Source organism: Prionailurus bengalensis, chromosome F2, assembly GCF_016509475.1.
Source record: "Prionailurus bengalensis isolate Pbe53 chromosome F2, Fcat_Pben_1.1_paternal_pri, whole genome shotgun sequence".
Classification (NCBI taxonomy): domain Eukaryota; kingdom Metazoa; phylum Chordata; class Mammalia; order Carnivora; family Felidae; genus Prionailurus; species Prionailurus bengalensis.
Genome location: NC_057353.1, coordinates 60,930,229 through 60,938,242, shown reverse-complemented (window position 1 = coordinate 60,938,242; position 8,014 = coordinate 60,930,229). Strand labels below are relative to the sequence as shown.

Genomic DNA, 8,014 nt, shown 5'->3' with positions numbered 1-8,014 from the left:
AGAGACAAAGCTAACACCCTGCCAAAGTTTAATCATAAACTGATAGCTGTAACTTGCGGCAAGAAGTGTGGGGGGGAAACCTGATTTAATAAGCGGACAGATAAGTCAAACACCCACAAATGGTAATTTATGGTTGCAAAGGGCAGTGTTTTAAAATCACCCTAGTGAGTTATATGTTTCTGAAAAAGTAACTATGTATCTGAAAAATTATGTTCTTTGGTAATACTTTAGACAATATTTTTTTGGCTGTGTTGCCTCACTAAGGTTATAAATAACATGGTCCCTTCTACTTTTATTTTCCTAGATTAGCTAGTTGCCACCAGCTCCAGTTTCCTGGCTGTAATAGAATTGCATTCTGTTCAGCTGCAAATGCTTCGTCACTCCTCCTCACTGTCACCTCAAGGCACAGATTTCAGCTGCCCTTGCGGGAGCTGAGTGCCTTTGGGGATCCTTTCTTCTGATCCAGTTGCCCTGTTGCTCTTCCATAGCTACTCCACAGGCTGCCATCTTGAAAAGAAAGCAAGATATTTCTTGCTCATTCATTCACTCAGTTATCTGTTTTTCCCAGAAGGCCTTGAAGCTGCAAGCACTTGTGGGTGTGTCCAAAGCAGGCTGCCAGCTGGGGCAGCTTGTATTGCCTTCCCAAGCTGTGCATCTAGGGGAAGCAGAATACACGACCCCAAAGTATGCCCCTTTGGCATGTGGATTCTTTTGAGCTGAAGACAATTCAGGCCCAACAGACTCAGGAAGAGCTGTTTACCTTCCTTCCCCAGTAGTGCCTGGCACACAGTAAGTGCTGCATGACTACTTGCTGTTGTTTTTGATATTATTACTGTTAGTGCCCGCCTCATAGGTCACGTGGGAATGACCTATGAGGGGCTTCCTCAGCACTCCTGCGGAGGCAGCAGCTATCCGTCACTGGGCATCATGGCTGACCTCAGACCTCTGGTGAAGCCCAAGATCGTTAGAAACAGGACCAAGAAGTTCATCTGGCACCAGTCAGACCGCTATGTCAAAATTAAGTGCAACTGGTGGAAACCCAGAGGCACTGACAATAGGGCGCGAAGAAGATTCAAGGGCCAGATCTTGATGCCCAACGTTGGTTACGGGAGCAACAAGAAAACAAAGCACATGCTGCCCAGTGGCTTCCGAAAAGTTCCTAGTCCACAAGGTCAAGGAGCTTGAAGTACTGCTGACGTGCAACAGATCTTACTGTGTGGATGGTGCTCACAGTGTCCCCTCCAGGAACCGCAAAGCCGTTGTGGAACGAGCAGCCCAGCTGGCCCTCAGAGTCACCAATGCCAACGCCAGGCTGCGCAGCAAGGAAAACGAATAGACAGCTTATGTGCACATTGTATTTGTGTTAATAAAACCATAAAACTACAAAAAAAGGAAAAGCATGCAAGGAGCTTAACTGTCTTGAAGGAATTTAGATACGGGAACTGCACCAGGAGAGAGCTAATGCCAAAGTAACTTTTTACCATAAAGACTTATCTTCATGGCACCACAAACATTTGTCTATCAAACATTTGCTCTTCTCATCTTCCTATGAATTATCTTCCTCCCCTTTGGCACCTCACACCTCTGCCCCTTTCTCCTGGGCTCAGGATGGCATATAAGTCTCAACTGCCTGACTGTCTTTGGGGCTCCTGCATATATGAAATTTGTTTTTCTCCTATTAATCTGTCTTATGTCAACTTAATACTAGACCAGTCAAGGAAACTAGAAGGGAAAAAGGGAAAAGTTCTCCTCTCCTACAAGCATCTACCTGGAAGAAAGGGCACCTCTGTCTAATATACACAGAGGAACTTCATCAGCTACTGAAGGGCTTGGTTAGGAGCACCGAGAGCCCATGGGAGAGGCTTTGTCTCAGGGAACATTTGTGTCTCACTGCCATTTAGCCATCAAACACCCTGGAAATGGGATTTGGGGCCTGAGGAGTTTTCTGCATTTTCTCACATTAGTTTGGCCAAGCAGGGGTTCTTAAGAACAATGATAGCAGCATCAGTGAGGACAACAGTAAACCGTGGCCGATTGTATTTTCCAAAATTGATTGCAGGCATATCTTCATTCTGCATGTTCTTCTAAAATGTGAGCTTGCTACTCCTGATCACAAGTGGAGTCCATTTCTATACTCCCTTGAGCCCCATTAGTGCTTTGACCAATAGAATGTGGTGGAAGTGACCCTGGCATTTCCATAGCCCTTTTCATGTCCTGGTAGCCTCCACTCTCAGAGACCAGCTGCCATGAACACTGGGAGACTCCTCTGTGACCACCAGGTCGTGAGAAACCCATGTGGGGAGACCAGGGAGGAAGGCATCTATGTGAAGGAGCCGTCTCAGAGAGGTAGCCCTGGTGAGCCGTCAGATGACCCCAGGCCCAGCTGTCCTTTGGGTGCATCCACACAGAAACCTCCAAACTAGATGGGCCCAAACATGGCCAGTCAACCCACAGAAATATGAGGGAGAAGACACTGCTATTTTAAACCACTAAGTTTTGGGGCATCTTGTTGTGTAGCAATGATACCCAAAACACCCTTCCCGCCTTCTGCCGCTTGCTTTGAAAACATAATTCCATTTTTTTTGAACTGAATACTCTTTTGCTTCTTGCAACTTCATTGCCAGGAACTAGAACCATGGAGAAAATGAAGAATATAGGATGTGATAGAAATCTCATTGTAAAGATTCCTGGTCAGCACTGTCCACATTTCTCATGAGCTGGGTTTTGGTTTGTATTTCCTCCCTTCTCATGTTGCCTTGTTTCTACCTGTCCTGCTCTTTGACATAAGATACATGAAAAAGGGGGCACTTGAGTTGACTCAGTCATCGGTTAAGCATCTGACTCCGGATTTTGGTTTGGGTCATGATCTTGCAGTTTTGTGGCTTAGAGCTCCACATCGGGTTCCACGCTGAGAGTGTGGAACTTTCCTGGGATTCTCTCTCTTTGTGTCTTTCTCTCTGCCCCTCTTCGGTGCTCTCTCTCTCAAGTAAATAAATAACCTTAAAAAAGAGAGAGAGAGAAAGATAAAGGAGAATATATGAACTCCATTCATTCATGTTTTTATTTTAGTCATTGGTCATGGAGGTGACAGTTACTGAGAGCCCAGGACTCCTGTCTATGGTGGGGGATGCGGGGGGATGGTGTCAAAGAAAAGAAAGCAGCTTCCTTGTCCCTGTGAGACTTATCACTAGTCAGGGAGACATGCATAGGAACAGTGAATGACACCATACAGTAATGCCACAGGAAATCTATCAATGAAGTACTTCAGAGAAAAGGAATTTCTACCCCCCTCTCTCAAGGCCACAAGCAAGAGAAAACTTGAGGGACTTAACTGGGCTGAGTCGGCAATGCTACACTCTGTGCCTGGGATGCCCTCTCTGAGGAAGGAGCCCTGCTTTGTGGTCATGAAGATGGTCAACGAGTGGCTGGCCACGGTTAGCTCTTTGCAATGCTGAACTGCTGACTGACTTCCACTTTGACCATTTGAAAGTACTCTCTTTCCTACTCCACCCAAACACTTCCAGGCTCGGGCTCCAGTCGCACTGAATGGTCTGACTTACTTGCTTTTCCCTGCCTTGTATTGTTCACTATTTCATATGTACACATTTGACTTCTTTAGGGAGGCTGGATGTTTTTTGAAGGTCTTCTTTTTCTCGTTTACTCCTGCTATGGGTAGGGCACTTAGAACTCAGTAAGCATTTCACAGTTGATTGGTTGGAACTGGATTGGCTGGATCACGAAAAACTTAGAAGTAAAGTGTTCAGATACTGAAAGCCTTAGAGGTATTAAGTCATTTGCAGAACTCTTAGCACATGTCATGCATGGAGCTGAGCACTTTCCAGTCCCTGACTTATTACAACTCGGTAAGGTAGGTAACATTATTCTTATGTTGTAGCTGAGGAAACTGAATGTTAGAGAGTAAGTTACCCTAGTCAAGATCATATGGTGAGTGAAGCCTGCGTTTCAGATCCACGGCACTTGAATTCTGAAGTTTACGCCTCTACCATGATGCCCCATTGTCTTACCTTTGGAGTCCAATGTGCCAGTCAAGTGGGGCTGTCCGTCAAATGGAGTGCAGTTTTTATGTGTCTGGTTTCCCAATTTCCCCATACTTTCCAATTCTAAAGCTAATATACTTGGGTTTAAATTTAGCAATCTCTCATTTCCAGCCTCTAACTTAGTTTGGATATCATATCCAAAAAGTTGGATCCAATGTGTATATTTCTTGTGGAAGCAAAAAAGTGCAAACCTTCCAGCATCTGTTACTTATAATTGCTCTGCATTAAATTACCATTTTGGATTTAAATTTGAAAAAAAGTACATTTCAATACCAAGACTTTGATGTGGAAATGAACAAGGGTGGGAAGTAACTGATACCCCCCATATTTTTAATAGAGGAGATGTATAAGAAAATCCAAAGTCAAGGGAAGGTTCCCTGGTTCTTGTTCTTAGTCTTTGGAGGAGATTGTGGAATGTCATACTTGTGCTGGTGTTGAGGACCAGAACTTACAACACGCATCCTGAAATCTCGACTGGTTAGCCTTGAAATGTTACCTCAAGCTCTTCCCAATTCCCGTTCTGTCTACAGTGGTTGTAGGTCCTTCTCTACTACATCCAGCTCAGCTCCTGGTTGGGAGATCCACATGGAAGCCAATACCATGCACCATCAGCATCCTGTAATCAGCACGTCTATCCTTATAAATCCAGTGAACGTGGCAGGGGTCAGGGGAACTCATAGAAATCAATAAGAAAAAAACTAGTTGGATAGAAAGGGAATAAAAGATGCAAATAGGATATAATCATTTGCTAGGGCTGCCATAACAAACCACCACAGACCTCGTGGCTTAAACAGCAGAAATTTATTGCTCATAGTTCAGGAGGCTGGGAAGTCCAGGGTCAAGGTGCCTGCAGGGGTGGTTTAATTCTGAGGCCTCTTCTCTTGGCTTGCAGGTGGCTACACGTCTTGCTGTGTGTTCTTTCTACCTCTTCTTTGCATGAGTGCAGGGAGAGAGAGAGACCCATCTTTCTAGTCTCTCTTATAAAGACACTAATCCTGTTGGACCAGGGCTCCACCCTTATGACCTCATGTAACCTTAATTATTCCTTTAGAGGCCTCAGCTCAAATTCAGCCACACTCAGGATTAATGCTTCAACATATGAATTCTAGGGGGACACAAACATTCAGTCCATAACACAGGGCATTCACAGAAACAGTAATACAAATAATCAGTACACAGGCACTATTATGTTTTTAACAACATTAATGATAATTAATTTGGAGATTATTGTATCCTAAATGTTGTTCTAAACATTTGGCATCTCTTCACTCATGATATACTTTTAAGACCTCTATGACGATGTAGGTTCTATTATTACCTTATTTGGCAGAAGAGGAACCTGATGTATAGACAAGCTAAGCAACTTTGCCAGGGTCACACAGCTCGGGAATGGCAGCACCAGAATTCAAGCTCAGGAGCTGGCCTCTGAGTCTGAGCTCTAAGATGCTCAGGCTGTTCATAGGTACAAACCAGAATGATACACTAATTTTTAGCCATTGGAATGATAAAAATTTGAAAGCTTGATATATTGATACATCTATTGTTGGCAAGAGAAAATGACATCTGTACACACCTTGGGTGGAAGTGGAAACTTTTGAAAGGTAATTTGACAGTAAGTATTAAAATTAAGTATGTGTGCATTTGTACATTGAGCCAGCAAATCAACTTCTGGAAATTTGCTTTATAGATATGCTTACAAAATTATGCCAAGAGAGTGCAAGGATATTCACTGCAGCTTTGGTGTGAGTTAGTCAAAAACCTGGAGTCCATGTAAATGTCAACCAATAGGGCAGGGTTTAAAGAAATCGTGATGATTTGATGGAATGTGGATGTGGGAGCACTGATACGGACATATCGCAAACATATACTGGTATGTTCTATTCGTTTGTTAAGGCTGCCATAACAAGATACTGCACACTGGGGGGTGGAAACAACAGAAATCAATGTCCTCACAGTTCTGGAGCCTGGAAGTCCTAGAGACCTCTCCTTTACTTGCAGATGGCCACCCTTTGGCTGCCTCTTCACATGGTATCCCTGTGCGTGTGTGCCCCTGGTGTCCTTCGCACATCTTAATTCTCTCTTCTGATAAGGACAGCAGTCACATTGGATTAGGGGCAACACTAAGGCCTCTTTTTACCTTAATTACCTCTTTAAAGGCCATTACCTCCAAATACAGTCACATTCTTTTTTGTTTCTCTCTCTCTCTTTTTAATAAGTTTTTTGTGTGCGTGTTTTTTTTATGTCTATTTATTGTGAGAGAAAGAGAGAGAGACACACACAGTGCAGGCAGGGGAGGGGCAGAGAGAGAGAGATACAGAGAGACAGAGAGAATCCGAAGGAAGCTTCAGGATCTGAGCTGTCAGCACAGAGCCCGATGTGGGGCTTGAGACCACGAACTGTGAGATCATGACCTGAATTGGAGTCGGATACTTAACTGACTGAACCACTCTGGTGACCCTCCAAATACAGTCACCTTCTGAGGTACTAGGAGTTGGGGCTTCAACATAGGAGTTTTAGGGGACATAATTCACCCATAACATACGTGGAAAAGATAGATAATCTTACAAATAGTATATTGTCTTATGTGTAATTTGGAAAGCTACATAAGGCTGGTATATGCATTGACAATTTTTTCTGTAAAGCTCTGCAAGAAACTCTGAAGCAGACTTACTTTGGGGGTAAAAAACTAGATGAGCTTGGAGTGTGGTTGAGGGTAAACACCTGTTTTACTTTTCTATCTTTCTATGTTTAATATTCTGACCCTGTGGAAGCATTGCTTTATTTTATTGTTCAAATCTCAGCAAGGGCTACCTACATAGAGGGATTGATTATGCAACATTTTTGCCTTTAATTTTTGTTGAAGAACTTAATAGATATTATTAAAATTAAAAAATATATACTCTTAAAAAGGAACAAGAAAATTGAGAGGAAATGGACCGCTTAGATGTGGAGAGATTACTGGTTTATGCTTAACTTTGTTTTCAGTATGATGTGATATATTGATGGTCTTTGAAAAGAACTTCTATACTGTTTTATAACCCATGGTCCCATCCCATTTTTCTGGTGTTATTTCAATTTATAAATTTTTCTTGAAGGTTAACCTATATTAGGAAAGCATTGTGTCTTCTCTTCCCTGGAAATGGTCCAACAAGAAAAAAAAAAAAAAGACATTACTATCAACTTTTGACTATCTCAATTCTATTGATCTGCTTTAGGGATTAAGCACAGCAAATTATTAATCACTGCCCACCTTCTGTTACCAGCAGGCTCCTGGGTCACCTTCTCAGATCATCAGTGTGTTCATTAAATGTCAAAGAATTTTAACATTTGTTCAAAAGAAATGAGATCAGGAGGGAAATCTTTTACACAACCGTTCTGCAAAGCAAAATCTCGAAATCTTGCTTGCTTCTGGGTATGGATATGCCACTACTTCCTTCTAATAGCAAAGAGCCTTTGAATTGAAATATTTTAACAGATTTGACCCATGGGGAAAGGCAAAGAGGAAATTACTTTTATTGAGGGCCCACCATGTATTGAATACATATGTTCTCTCATTTGACCTTCATGGCTACCCTGTGAAATGAGTATTATTACTTCCCATTTACTGATGAGGGAATAGAATCAGAAGGTTCAGGAAGAATTTCAAACTCTGGCGCCTGGGGTATGGATGGAACCAAGATCCATCACCCGGTCTTTGCATCTGGAAGCATGTGTCCAGCCTCGCCTCTGCCTCTGTTCACAACAAGGGCGCTGCAGGGCCCTCTGGCTTCGGGGATTGCTGAGACGGAGCAGGACAGCAGGTCCAAGGCCTGGGTTTCCCTTGGAAACAGGACAATGGAAGAATCTTCCCTCCAGGGGAGTGTCACCAGGGGAGACACTGGTTCGATAGTAAAGCAATGCTGCTGGAGGGGTTTCCACTAATTCCTTCCTTTTACACAGGGGGAAAATGAGGCCCA

General features: G+C 43.1%; 1 pseudogene; it reads left to right on the top strand.

The window, feature by feature from the left end:
- The first annotated feature begins 220 nt into the window (after positions 1-220).
- LOC122496090 lies at positions 221-1,619 on the top strand (annotated as a pseudogene).
- The last annotated feature ends 6,395 nt before the right edge of the window (positions 1,620-8,014 follow it).